A 16034-nucleotide genomic window follows, 5' to 3' on the forward strand; every position below is an offset into this window, starting at 1 on the left:
TGGATATGTTCAACAAGGCCACAGAATAATATGCTCTGTAAAAATCCATTAATTTTCAGGCTTCTGTATTTTTTTTTTTGGTTTTAATTTCAGAAAAATTTCCTCAGAAACAATGTTAAAACATCCACTTTCCATATCTTAACAGAATAAAAATGTCATACCTACCCTCTTCCCCCATGACAAGTGCGTAGGGTGCAACGAATCTAAACCAAATCCAAAAATGAGAGAGACTAAGGAGTAGAGGCAGAGTGGTGGCTCCTTGGCACAGCGTGAATCAAGACAGTTTGCTAGGATTCATCCCTTCCCACCCACAGTGTTCATGTTTTCATCCACTTTTAGAAAATATCCCTGTTGAGTCCATTCAGAAAGGCACTTTGGGGACACACACAAAAAATAGTTTTCCTGAAATATTAAAAGCGCAGAAGAAAGAATAGGGAATTTAATTCCATGAAACACTTTAAAGCCAATTATGATAAGTGTAAAAATATAGAGATTATTAGGGCATATGCAGTCTAAACTTAAAGAAGAGGGAGTAAGCCAGGTATGGATTTAAAACAAATCAGACAACACACAGCAAAATGAAGAAAATGTTCTAGAAATTGAAGAATAAAGATGATGTTAGGAATTGAAACAGAAAGTGGCAAAAAAGAAGAAAAAGGAAAGATGGCAGAGCTTAATATATAAGGACCTCTGAGGGACTTACATTTGGAAGGAAGAGGGAGGAAGCTGAGGAAGAGGAGAAGTGGAGGACCCACAAAGGATACCATACAGGAGTGATGAGAGAAATAAATGTGAAGGGAAATTTTTTAAAAGTCCAAGAAATAATTTTTGCCACTTAAATAAATGGCATTAAATAGAATCAAATTATAAAAGGATTTCAAGAGTGGTGACTGAAAACAAATCCTTGAGTTCACAAATCACTTGTTTGAGAGCACATTTCCAAAGAGTAATGTGTGTGAAGTGGAGCCATTACAGTCAGGCTGACTTTAAGGAACTCGACTGTGAAGAGTTAAGTACAGTTGGAAAAGGTTATCTTTAAGGGAAGTCTGGTTGATGTTGTTAAAATAGAGAAACACTCAGCTATATTGGTAGATAGGAGAAAAAGAAGAACCACAGGGGAAAAGTGATGGCACGTCATATACCAGAGACAGGAGGATTAGCTGGGCAGTGGAAAACTTTCAATGTCCATTTTTTGAAGGAGAATAGTAATTCAGGTTAAGAAAAAGAAGTTCTCAAAAAAAAAGAAGAAAATACTTCCTTTTTATCTGATCTATTACATATACTAAAAATGATGAAGGAAGGAAGGAAGAGGTTAAGTCCAAAAGAAAATTCTTTTGTGGGGGGACTTTTAGGAAATATATTGTTTTGTCAATGTCTGAACACTTCCCGCCAGTCAAAGGAGCAGAGAAGCCACTGTTAAAGAAACATGCATAAACAAAATTATATATACTTTTGTCAAAATCATAAACAAATCACTTACAGTCATACATCCAGCTCAATTCCCCCTGACCTATAAAGTAGTGAGTGGTACTTCATACATCAGAAAATATTTCACATCTTTCGGTTTGCCAGGCAAAATCCCAAGTCTGCTGAAAACTTCTAAATTTATGTATACACTGCAGGTTCCCTGTGCATAGAAGAACACCTCAGATTGGCAAAAGCTGGAGTTTAATGTATCTTTGTATGATGGGAGTCTGGGGAATAGAGAACCTTAATAATGTTACACAAAAACAGTAGGCCATACTGCAAATCTGTGCTATAGCAGTACACATCTTGGCCTAATGTCATAAACAGAAGGGATCGTCTATATACTTTGGGAGAAACCACGAGATTTGTCTTCCAGTTTTGACTCTTAATAGGGCAGCAAAATGTCAACTAGGATCTATGGATTACCTACAATAAACATTAATTGGCTTAGATATAGACAAAGATGTAAAGATATAGAAAACCTATTGTAAGAGTATCTTCAAACAAAACCTCTTTGTTATGTTTTGTGTAGGAATCCAGGGTTTCTTTTTTTTTTTTTTCAGGGTTTCTTGAGGTATATGCATGACCCAGGATCTCAAGATTACAAATATGAAAAAATGTCCAAGTTCTGTGATGCTTAAGAAGACAGTGCTGGGCTTCTTTAGTGGTGCAGTAGTTAACAATCCACCTGCCAAGGCAGAGGACATGGGTTCGAGCCCTGGTCTGGGAAGATCCCACATGTCACGGAGCAACTAAGCCGATGCGCCACAACTACTGAGCCTGCGCTCTAGAGCCCGCGAGCCATGACTACGGAGCCCGCAAGCCACAACTACTAAAGCCCGCGCGCTTACAGCCCATTCTCCGCAACAAAAGCAACTGCAATGAGAAGCCCACACACCACAATGAAGAGTATCCCCCACTTGCTGCAACTAGAGAAAGCCCGCGCACAGCAACGAAGACCCAATGCAGCCAAAAATAAATAAATAAATAAATAAATAAATAAATAAGCAATGTTATGACAGAACTGCTCATTTAAAAAATACAAAACAAAGAAGACAGTGCTATCCTACCCAACTAATAACCTTCCTATCCAATCCCAACAATCTCCCAATCTCCTTCACCACGTACTTTCCAGAGACACTAGTAAATACTGAAAATGCAGAAAATATGTAAATTGACCCCAGACAATATTTCAGGTATGGAGATTATTTCAAATATCATTTTTCTTCTGTATGTTTGAAATTTAATTTTTAGAAAGCAAATGAATTATGTAATATTTTGGGTCATTTAAGTCAAGAAAATAACTTCTAATATATCTCTATGGTAATGTAACTCCTCAAAATAAAATTTTATTTGTTTTTGTCCTAGCAAAGACAGGACTAACTAAAACACCTGGATGATTAATCATTTAAACATTCTGATGATAAATGTAATATATATTTGTTGTAGAAAACTTAGAAAAAAATAAAAAACTATGATCAAGAAAATAAAAACCACCCATAATCCCATCTGAGTTACTGTGTATGGTTATCTTTCTAGTGTTTCTATGTATCTGCATTTTTATACAAATATAAGATACTCATAATTCTCTTTTTTGTTTCATGTAGTAACATGGATATTTTCATGTTACAACATATTCTTTTCAAATAAAATTTTAATCGGTGTCTGTAGTCCATCATTCTTTTTCCAAATACCATTATTTAAAAGTAAGGTTTTGAAGATCTTTATCTTAGCCAATATTTTTGTACATCTCTGCTTCTTTTAGATTACTTTCTAGAATTAGAATCATAGGATAAATTTTATATTTTAAAATTTTTTTAAATAGATTGCTAATTTTTCCTCCAGCAAATTCATTTAAAAAAAAATTACATTCCCATCAGTAAGAGACAAGTGACATTTAGCTACCTTGCAAACTCTGGCTATAGAATATTTTAAATATTTATCTTTTTGCTGGTCTCCACCTCATGACTACTTGTTTTAATATTCATATCTTGAATATCAACTGAATTTTGGCTACCTATATTTCTCTATGTGTTAAGTCCTTAATCATTTTATTTATCCATGCTTCAGTAAGTGTGTTCATATTTGTTATTGAGTATAAGAGCTTCAAAGAGGAAGTGACATATGAACTGGGTTTTTGAAGGATCATTTTACCATTGAAGAATCAGGGGAATGTCATCCTATTGAAAGGCACAAAAGTATGAAAGAACCTAAAACATTGACAGACAGTGAGAAATTCACTGTAGCAGTAACACTGGACACTGAAAGAGGAGGTGTCCAATGTTGCAGGTAATGGACCCTTGCAAAAATGAAGCTGTCAGCAGATAAAGACAACACAAACAGATGGAAAGATATACCACATTCTTGGACTGGAAGAATCAATATTGTTAAAATGACTATACTACCCAAGGCAATCTACAAATTCAATGAAATCCCTATCAAATTAACAATAGCATTTTTCAGTGAACTGGAACAAAAAATTTTTTAATTTGTATGGAAACACAAAAGACCACAAATAGCAAAAGCAATCTTGAGAAAGAAGAATGGAGCTGGAAGAATCATGCTCCCTGACTTAAGACAATACTAGAAAGCTACAGTAATCAAAACAGTATGGTACTGGCACAAAAGCAGACATATAGATCAATGGAACAGGATAGAAAGCCCAGAAATAAACCCACACACTTATGGTCAATTAATCTATGACAAAGGTGGCAAAAATATACAATGGAGAAAAGACAGTCTCTTCAATAAGTGATGCTAGGAAAACTGGATGGCTACATGTAAAAGAATTAAATTAGAACATTCTTTAACACCATATACAAAAATGAACTCAAAACAGAATTACCACATGATCTTGCCATTCCACTCCTGGGCATATATCCAGAGAAAAGATACATGCAGCCCAGTGTCCATAGCAGCACTATTTACAATAGCCAAGACATGGAAGCAACCTAAGTGTCCATCAACAGATGAATGGATAAAGAAGGTGTGGTATATATAAACAATGGATTATTACTCATCCATAAAAAAAGAATGAAATAATGCCATTTGCAGCAACATGGGTGGACCTAGAGATTATCATATTAAGTGAAATAAGTCAGATGGAGAAAAACAAATACATATGATATCACTTATATGTGGAATCTAAAAACATTATATAAATGAATTATTTACAACTCACAGACATAAAAAACGAATTTATGGTTACCAAAGGGGATAGCCAGGGGCTGGGGGGAGATAAATTAGGAGTTTGGGATTAACATATACACTCTGCTATATATGAAATAGGTAAACAAGGACCTGCTCTACAGCATAGGGAACTATATTCAATATCTTGTAATTATCTATAACGGAAAAGAATCTGAAAAAGAATATATATATATATATATATATATATATATATATATATATAAAACTGAATCACTTTGCTGTACACCTGAAACTGACACCACATTGTAAATTAGCCATGCTTCAATTTTAAAAAAAGAAGTGTATGTGCTCAAAACTCAATAATGTAATTCAGCATCAAGTTCACATCACTATTGGCCTATCAGTTTTATTTTAGAGCCAAATATTATTTCAAGATTGAGCTATATTTCTTCAAAGCCAATAAATCAATCTATAAATCAATTGCCCAATAACATAATATTTCTAATGACTGAATGCAATACATTTTGGAATATGCTATACTATATTCTCCAGCTTAAGTTTTCATAAATATTTCTCCTTTTTAATGAAATCACAGTTTAACAATATATTGAACAATCCAAACATCTTGACTGCACAAAAATTGAGGTTTTCAATGGTTATGAAACAGTGGATTAAGTTTTCATAAGATCAAGCATATGTGCAAGCAACTTTCTTCCTGGAAATGGTCACTAGGTTTAAAACAGCATTGACAATAATGTAAGGGAAATGTGATATACAGGTCTCTAGAAAGCAGCTGTGCAAACAAAGGGAAGAACCTTATGGAAAACCATGACACATTAAGAGATCTGTTGATTATATTTCATGTCTATTTCAAGAAATTTTGCTTATACAAAATCAAGAATATAGCCTCAAATGGATAATTTGGTAGGTTACACATTGCCTTCATACTGCTTGATTCATGTTTTTCACTTGACCGAACACCACTTGCAGTCTGAATATAAAATGATTAGATTTCAGTAATGCAGATTTTGTTCCAAATGCATTAAAATAGTTAACACATATACATAACATTTCTATATCTTTGTGTATTTGAAAATTGCATAATGTTTACCATTTTAAGATAAGAATGAAATAGGATATTTTAAAATATCATATTTGGCAAGTAGCTAGCAATATTAGTTTTCTTTTCCAAATGCAAATTAATTTTCTCACCATGATAACAAACTAAAATATTGTCATAATGACAGGTAACATTTTAGTACCCTGTAACTTACTACATTTAAGTACTGCATAACCTTTTGCTCATTTGGAAAATAAACTTACAGGCCTTCTTGAAATAAACTACTATTAATGTCTTCACCTAAATTTTTTCACTAGTTTATATCATTTTTTAAAAGGTTTTCCATTTAAAAGATAAATCTAAATCTTCTATGCCCTTGATTTTATAATTAAAAGATATTTATCTGCCCTCCAGTGTTTTTCCTGAAATTCCTTCAAATAATCTTGAGAAAAACAAATTATAAACAAAGATAAATCAATTTTTGGTTATCTTATTTACCTAGTTAATATTGTCATTTTAAATGTATAAACTTAAAAATCTTCCTATAAGAAACAATTCTTCAATATTTTCTCTTGAAAACATTATCTGATACTACAATAGGAATTTTGTTATACATTTTTCCTAAAACATTACACTGAAAGTATAAACAAAAAATGAAAACTCTATTTAGACCTTTGATATCACAAATATCTCAAATCAGGATGATTCCATTACCCCTTTACTTTTTTCCTATGCCTCTACTTCCCAAATATTTCTAGTCATAGAAAACTGGGAAATGGCAAATGAAGTAATATTGAAATAATTATAATAATAATAATAATTGACAGCATTTACATCCTTAGTCTTTACTTATGTATTAACTTTTTAAATGCTCTACAACAACCCTTTTCAGTAGATATTCGTATTAACTCCATTTTTGCAAGAACAATGATCCAGCCCTGTGGTACAGACATGATGGGTTTGACTTCATGATTTTTCTCTTCAAAGGTGGATAATAAATATTCTTCTCAGTCTTTCCCTTTGGATACAGAAGGCCATTTCTGGTTTTCTATCTTTAAGGATAAATAACTTTCAGAATCATCATCTCCTTTTGGCTGACCGCTGCCAGCATCTGTTTTCAGTCATCCCCTACATACCTTCCAAGACTTTTCTCTTCATCTTTCTGACCTTTTCTCTCTGACCCAAATCTATGCACCTCTTTTCTCAACTTGCACTCATTTTTCCTAACTCCTATTCCTAAACCCTTCTGCTAGTTTATATCAAGCTCATTGTTTTTATATGTACCTCACTTACAAAACTATCAAAGATTGCTATGTCAACAATTTTAAGTATTTGAGGTAAAATCCAGATGTTTGTATTGAACAGCAGTGCCAAACACCAGACATTTAATATAAACAATATGTTTACAAACCCTCATGTACTGGGTTGAATATTTTTTAACTCATATAACTAGACAGAGTATTGAACATGTGTAAGAAATAAAAAGCATTAAAATCATTAAGTTTGAAAAATCATTTTTCTATATTATTTTCACAACTTCAGCTGGATATACCTGAGTGTGGAATTTGTATTTTAGTTTTATTGTTAAGAAGCAAACATATATTATTTCTATTTTTAAACCAATTGAAAGGTCAGTTATGAAAGCAACTAAACTAGAATATAGTTTATTTATATTGTGAAAAATTACACTGAAAATATCTCTATTTTCTAATTAATTAATCATAATATATGATCATTGATTGTACCCAGGTTTCTTTGTATTAAGAAACATAATAGGACTCTAAAAGAACTCATTACGATCAGGAAGAAAATTATGCAAGAGGGTTAAAATTTTTTATACTTTTAATACGGTATGTTAAAAAAATTTAGTTTAGGTAAACCAATAGTACAGCCCCAACTCTTCTGTTTTCTAGCCCTATGATCTTAGACTAATTATTTAAATTCTGTAAACCTGTTTCTTCGTCTGTAAAATAAAGACAATAGCAGTGCATATCTCATATCTTTGCTATGAAGAATAAATGTGAAATGTAGTTAAAGTACTTGGTATGATGCCTAATAAAGCATATATAATCAATAAATTGTTATTTTTATTATTATAAAATAATTACCCATTATACAGTAGAAACTCAAATTATGTAAATACCTCTCATAACTCTTTACAGTCGATTTGTATTTGGATGTTCGTGTCTATGGGAACCTATAATGGTTTCCCTTAGTTATGTAATTATAAGGAATGAAATATTGAGATATATATGTGAATACTCAGTAAAGATTTCAGAGACCAAATAGAAATTAACAGGACCTAATTGATGTGTATGTGTGTGTGTGTGTGTGTGCACATATATGTATCTTATATATAGGAGACACGTATATCCTAACCTAGCATGGCATGTATACAAGAGATATGTGGATCTTGGCCTTCCCAATCTGTTGCTGACTTTACTGCCTAGCTATTTAATTTTCAGATTTTCCCAAGAATTATGTAATTATTTAAAAATCTCACAAATTACTCTTTTTTTTTAACTTGCCTAAGCCTTGTTTCTGTTTTAAGACAGTCTTTTTGTTTGTTTGTTTTGTTTTACTGAGATTTCTACTAAATTTTATAAAGATGATAACAAGAAGCTAAACTTTGGATGTAGAAAACTCCTGTAAAAACATAGCCACACACTGGTATTTCATTCTGATTGTTGTACTTGAAGCATGCATTTGGATAAAAATATAAAGCCCATGTATGGAGAATCAGTTCACAATGAATGAAAAAGGAGGACCTTACATTGAAATCAGAACTATTGTATCTAGATGCAGCAAGATAATTTCACAATAAGTTTAAGGAAATCCTATTTAACTAAAGAGAAAAATTGTGTTCTCCATGTAAAAGATTATATTCCAATACATGTCAGATATTTTAAATGTATAGGAATGTTCAGCAAAATATCAGGCTATTGAAACTGCAGAGTCTGATAAAAAAAAACTCTACTGGTTATATCCTAGCATATAATCAATCATGGAAATGCACTTCTTTATTGCTTTATTGTTCATACAACAGGTGAAGGAAGAAATAACCTCAAAATCAGTTAATGTAGGAAACCAAGAAACATATTCCATTTAATCCCTATGTTTATTTTTCTTCCCACAGTAATAAAATATCCCTCTCTGAAGAAGCTGAATTATTTGAGTAGAAATGTGGAGTAGGCAAGTTTCAGACACACTTATGTCTTCCAAACCTAGACCATGAATAACAACAAACTGTAATCATTTTCTTGGCAAGAGATAAAAAATTAAGCATGGATGTCTTAAAAAGAAAAACAGGTTTATACCTTTCTGATGTTGTGTGATTAGCTAATAGAAGTTCTTTTTGCTGTATAATGTACTGTTCCTTCCCTGAAGGACTCATAAACTTGTCTAGGCAACACCTAGTTAAATCAGGCATTTATTAAATTTCACTATCCTTTTAATTCACCTTTGAACTCTTGGAACAGGTTATTAAATGAGACAGCCAAAGTTCCCTTTTGCACCTGCAAATAACAATTGAATCTACAATTAAGGATCATTTCCTCTTTTTTGAAATTCAAATAATGGCATTAAAACAGAGTGTAATATTTTTATCTGCATCTGGTCAGGCTATTTCCTGGCATTTGGGATGAAGTAACAGGATGACTGCATAAAAATGCTACATGAAGATGCTGATGTAATCTCTAGGTGACTTCGGAAACGTAGGCAACCACTAGACATTAAAGTATACAGTATGAAAACAGACCACACACCTCTAAAGCCACTTTAAGCAGCAGGGCGTGAGAGGCAGGGGAAGGGGGAGGAAACGACAAACTTGTGTTTCTACATGAAAAAAAATAAAAAAATAAAAATTAAGTTAACACTAATATTTAATTTGGATGAAACATATTTAAAAATATATATTTCTAGCAGCCTTAGAACTCATTATCCAGAAAGATCTAAAACATTTAATACAATTTACCCTTCCCCAAACAGTCATATAAACTTTTCTCATACCCACTTGCATAAGCATATTCTCTGGAGCAGTTTTCATTTCTTATCTACCAGAATTCTTCTAGACATTTCCAAAGCTTCTCCCACACAACTCCTTTTTAAAACCTGAAGATTATATTCAATATCTGTATTACATTCACTATCTGTATTCATCTCTAATAGGCTATTGTGTGTTACCAACTAGTCAATTTTAATTGCTACTGAACTCTTTCCCAGTTAGTCTAAAAAGTTAATCCTTAACTCCAACTAAGAGTTTTCTAAGTTTATCATTTTTTGAAAGAGTTCTTTGCTACTACCATTTCCTGCATTCACATATCCCTGAATTCAGAATCCAAAATGAAAAATACAAAGTATTACCAAGGAACTATAACAAATTTGCAATACCATTGTAATTTCAGAAATTTTAGAGACACAAGAAATCTCAAACATTTAATTCAAAGTTATCATCTATGGATGAGGAAACTGAGTCCCAAAGAGATTAAACAACTTGCCTATGAAGAGGGAAGAGATATGGGAACATATGTATATGTATAACTGATTTACTTTGTTATAAAGCAGAAACTAACACACCATTGTAAAGCAATTATACTCCGATAAAGATGTAAGAAAAAAAAAAAAAACGTGCCTACGATCATCCAGCTAGTTAATGGAACCAGAATTTCCCAAGACTGTCCTGGTTGAATTATACCCTGTTATCTCTTAAAGCTGTCCCAGTTTAAAAAATAAATCATAAGGTCCCCCTAGTTAATGTAACTACTCAAGTCTAAACTAGAAGCTGGGCATCTCCCTCAAAACAAATTTTTTAAAGCACTGAATCCTAGTCCCTAGGCAAACTGGTAGTGCCAACTTTTCCCTGATTTTTCAAAGTAACTAAACTAAAATCAAACCAACCTACAAAAAATGTAATAACTATCACAGAGGAATGTGTCTTATCAAATTATCTTTTTTCATTCTATTAGACTCTGCATTTCTTTATAAATACAGACCTCAAAGTAAGTTCTATAAGAAAGAAATTAGCCTAGAAACTGCCAAATAAAAATTGTCACTTGCCATCTGTCTCTACAAGGATTGAGTCACTAGTTACTGCAATTGCTGACCTACAACACCTGAAAGTAGTTCAGGGTAGAGATCAGGAATGAGACACTCTGTGCTCTGGGAAAACCTGGCAGAACAGGCCTTCAGATAGTTAGATATTTTCAGGAGAAGGTTTTATGAGCCCAATTTCTTGCATCTTCTCATATCTAGGAAAGCACTAAAATCATTAATGGAGACATCTGTTCCTATGACTAGCAGCAACCTCCTCGTTACTGGCAGCAAGCCTCTGCCAACATGTGTGCTTGACTGCACATCTCCCCCTTCACCAAAATCACAGTATACTGACTCCTCTCCTCCTACCCCCAGCTCTTCAGAGCAGTTCCTCAGAGCTATCTGAGATACTACCTCCCAGGCTATAGTCCTCATTTTGCCCCAAGTAAAACTTAACCTACAACTCTCACGTTGTGCTTTTTTCTTTTTTCAGTCAACAAAACATAGGGGCACAGTTCTGACGTGTCTGTATTCAATGTATGGGCAAGACGTCACATTATTCGAATAACACATATGCGGTAATACTGCTATCAACAAGGCAGTGAATGGCAAAGAAACGTGGGACATGTAAGGTTTCAGAAACTGGGGGGGTTGAAAGATAGAGGGTAGAAAGATGTTAGAAAAGATTTCATGAGAAAGATGCCATATTTGGGAAAGGCCTTTAACACACCCGATTTCAAAAGTCAGAATGCTGGAGAAAGAATAAGAGAAGGGAGAAAATCATGACCATGTTCAGGGAATTTGAAGTAGTTGAGGCAGGTTGAAGAAGAGATGAGGCTGTGGGACTGGTGAGATGGGAGTGTGGGGACAATAGAGAAAGGAATATGAACGTACAGACGATCATTTTATGTAATCCAGTAGCCAGTGGGGACCTGGTAAAAAATTCCAGAGAAGCTGACAACAAACACACTTTTGGGATAATCTGATAGCAGTTTGTAGATTTTCAGTAGAATTTATTTTAGAAAGTTGTTGCAAACATCTAGCTGTGAAGTAGAGAGTAAAATACTAAGCCAGAATCAATAAGAACATGGATTAGGAAATTAGTCACATCTGGGTTTGAAATAGTCTCTGCCATTTATTGAGTGTTTTGAACAATTTTCTTAGCCTTTGTAAATTTTTTTCCAGATTCTACCTTTGTAATCTAGGAAGGGTTAATAGGAAACTCGGTTTTGTTTGGAGGATAAGTGAAATGGAAAAACATATTTATCTCAGGACACAGAAAATACTAAGGATACAATTTTGTTCCTTTTTATGGCTAATATTCCATTGTATATATGTACCCATTTGTAGAGACATGGATGGACCTAGAGACTGTCATACAGAGTGAAATAAGTCAGAAAGAGAAAAACAAATATGGTATATTAACACGTATATGTGGAAACAGAAAAATAGGTATAGAAGATATTATTTACAAAGCAGAAATAGAAACACAGACGTAGTGAACAAACTTATGGATACCAAGGGGGAAGGGGGGATGGGATGAACTAGGAGACTGGAATTGACATATATACACTATTGATACTATGTATAAAATAGATAACTAATGAGAACCTACTGTATAGCACAGGGAACTATACTCAATGCTCTGTGGTGACCTAAATGAGAAGGAAATTCAAAAAAAAGAGGGGATATATGTATATGTATAGCTGATTCATTTTGCTGTACAGTATAAACTAACACAATATTGTAAAGCAGCTATACTCCAATAAAAAATAAATAAAATTAAAAAAAGAAAATAGTAAGGATTCAGTGTTAAACGTTAGTGAAATTGATGTTGTTAAAGAAGTAATAGTGGTAGCCCATTTTTAGGACTAATCTGAGATAGATGTATAATAAAGCAGTCCTTGAACTTGCAGTAATTGAACTTGATTTTATTTTTATGCCAGGATTCTTAAAACATTTTAATATTTCTGATGTTGGGAAATTACTTTGCCTTACCAAAAATTGTTAACTTGGGGAACCTTCAAGATGGCAGACGTGGGTATCACCTTCCTCCCCACAAGTACTTCAAAAATACATCTACATGTGGAATCACTCCTACAGAACACCTACTGAACGCGGGCAGAAGACCTCAGACCTCCCAGAAGGCAAGAAACTCCCCACGTACCTGGGTAGGGCAAAAGAAAAAAGAAAAAAACAGAGACAAAGAATAGGGATGGGACCTGCACCAGTGGGAGGGAGCTGTGAAGGAGGAAAGGTTTCCACATACTAGAAGCCCCTTCACGGGCGGAGACTGCGGGTGGCGGAGGGGGGAAGCTTCGGAGCCACGGAGAGCGCAGCAACAGGGTTGCGGAGGGCAAAGCGGAGAGATTCCCGCACAGAAGACCGGTGCAGAGCAGCACTCACCAGCTCGAGAGGCTTGTCTGCTCACCCGCCGGGATGGGCGGGGGCTGGGAGCTGGGGCTCGGGCTTGGGTCGGATCCCAGGGAGAGGACTGGGGTTGGCGGCGTGAACACAGCCTGAAGGGGGCTAGTGCGCCACAGCTAGCCGGGAGGGAGTCCGGGAAAAGGTCTGGACCTGCCAAAGAGGCAAGAGAATTTTTCTTCCCTCTTTGTTTCCTGGTGGAGAGGAGAGAGGATTAAAAGCGTTGCTTAAAGGAGCTCCAGAGACTGGCGCGAGCCGAGGCTATCAGCTAGGACACTAGAGACGGGCATGAAACGCTAATGCTGCTGTTGCCGCCACCAAGAAGCCTGGGTGCGAGCGCAGGTCACTCTCCACACCCCCTGGAAGCCTGTGCAGCTGCCACTGCCAGGGTCCCGGGATCCAGGGACAAGTTCCCCAGGAGAACGCACGGTGTGCCCCAGGCTGTTGCAACATCACGTCGGCCTCTGACTCAGCAGGCTTGCCCAGCATTCCAATTATAACAACCATACCCCTCCCCCTCCCCCCCCCTCCCCGAGTGAGCCAGAGCCCCCTAATTAGCTGCTGCTTTAACCCTGTCCTGTCTGGGTGGGAACAGATGCCTGAGGGCAACCTACAAGCAGAGGCGGGGCCAAACCCAAAGCTGAACCGCAGGAGCTGTGTGAACAAAGAAGAGAAAGGGAAATCTCTCCCAGCAGCCTCAGGAGCAGCAGATTAAATCTCCACAATCAACTTGATGTACTCTGCATCTGTGGAATACCTGAATAGACAATGAATCATCTCAAAATTGAGGTGGTAGACTTTGGGAGCAACTGTAGACTTGGGGTTTGCTGCCTGTGACTGATTTGTTTCTAATTTTTATGTTTAATTTAGTTTTTAGTGCTTGTTATCATTGGTGGATTTGTTTATTGGTTTGGTTGCTCTCTTCTTCTTTTTAATTATTATTATTTTAATATATTTTTTTCTTTTTTTCTCCCTTTTCTTCTGAGCCGTGTGGCTGACAGGGTCTTTGTGCTCCAGCCTCGTGTCAGGCCTGAGCCTCTGAGGTGGGAGAGCCGAGTTCAGGACATTGAACCACCAGAGACCTCCCGGGCACATATAATATCAATCAGCGAGAGCTCTCCCAGAGATCTCTGTCTCAACCCTAAGACCCAGCTCCACCCAACGGCCAGCAAGCTTCAGTGCTAGACGCCCCATGCCAATCAACTAGCAAGACAACTAGCAAGACAACACATGGAAGGATGCTCAACATCACTAATCATTAGAGAAATGCAAATCAAAACTACAATGAGGTATCACCTCAGACCAATCAGGATGGCCATCATCAAAAAATCTACAAACAATAAATGCTAGAGAGGGTGTGGAGAAAAGGGAACCCTCTTGCACTGTTGGTGGGAATGAAAATTGATACAGCTACTATGGAGAAAAGTATGGAGGTTCCTTAAAAAACTACAAATAAAACTACCATATGACCCAGCAATCCCACTCAGGGCGTATACCCTGAGAAAACCATAATTCAAAAAGAGGCATATACCAGTGTTCATTGCAGCTCTATTTACATTAACCAGAACATGGAAACAACCTAGGTGTCCATCAACAGATGAATGGATGAAGAAGATGTGGTACACATATACAATGGAATATTACTCAGCCATAAAAAGAAATGAAATTGAGTTATTTGTAGTGAGGTGGATGGACCTGGAGTCTGTCATACAGAGTGAAGTAAGTTAGAAAGAGAAAAACAAATACCGTGTGCTAGCACATATATATGGAATCTAAAAAAAAAATGGATCTGATGAAACTAGGGGCAGGACAGGAATAAAGATGCAGATGTAGAGTACGGACTTGAGGACACGGGGAGGGCAAATAGTAAGTTGGGATGAAGAGAGAGAGTATCGATATATATACACTACCAAATGTAAAAAGATAGCTAGTGGGAAGCAGCTGCATAGCACAGGGAGATCAGCTCCGTGCTTCGTGACCACCTAGAGGGGTGGGATAGGGAGGGTGTGAGGGAGATGCAAGAGGGGGGGATATGGGTATATATGTATACATACAGCTGATTCACTTTGTTATATAGTAGAAACTAACATTGTAATGCAATTATACTCCAATAAATATGTTTAAAAAAATTGTTAACTTATAATTTTTTCTAATGTAATATATACATGTATACAATATGAGATCAGATTGAAGGTGTTTAAGAACAGTTTTGTAATAATATTATGATTTTATAATTAAAGAGTCCCTTTTTGGCCCATAATCATGAAAGCATTGCACAATTTTCTAGCTCCTGCTAAAGTCCAGTCAGACTTGAAATATACTAGCTTCCATTTAACTGAGGGCAGTGTGCCATGAATTCTGAAACATATGCCACTAATTGAGCAGGACCTTTAATGAGATTTGAATTTGTTCTCTGTTAATGGCCCTCCAACAAGATAAATTCTTAGTTTTCCTCAAAGTAGGCTGTGATCTTGGAAGAGTTAGATAGCATTAGCATTATATTACTTAGACACCAAATGGAAAAATGGAAAATTAAATGAGTGTGAAAAAACTAAACTTGGCATTTACTTAAAATTTTGAAAGAGAAGAGTTATGGCCTGATAATGAAACGGCACTGATCATTTTTTGCTCTAATTAATAGTACATTTATTGAATTAAGAAATAGATTTCAAATAAATAAAGACCAGTTCAAATTTTACTTTCAAGCATATGGGACTTCATTCCAACCCAAGGTAAATTTTTCCTGATCATGAACACTAAGAATTTTGACTGGAAGACAGTGTTACTCACACTTTTCTGTTAAAAATGCTGTAGACACACACACACATAAACACACATACAAACAGATTTGTATAAACACACACACAAACAGATTTGTCCCAAAATTTTAAGTACTGACCAT

This window comes from Lagenorhynchus albirostris, chromosome 5 (assembly GCF_949774975.1).
Source record: "Lagenorhynchus albirostris chromosome 5, mLagAlb1.1, whole genome shotgun sequence".
Taxonomy (NCBI): domain Eukaryota; kingdom Metazoa; phylum Chordata; class Mammalia; order Artiodactyla; family Delphinidae; genus Lagenorhynchus; species Lagenorhynchus albirostris.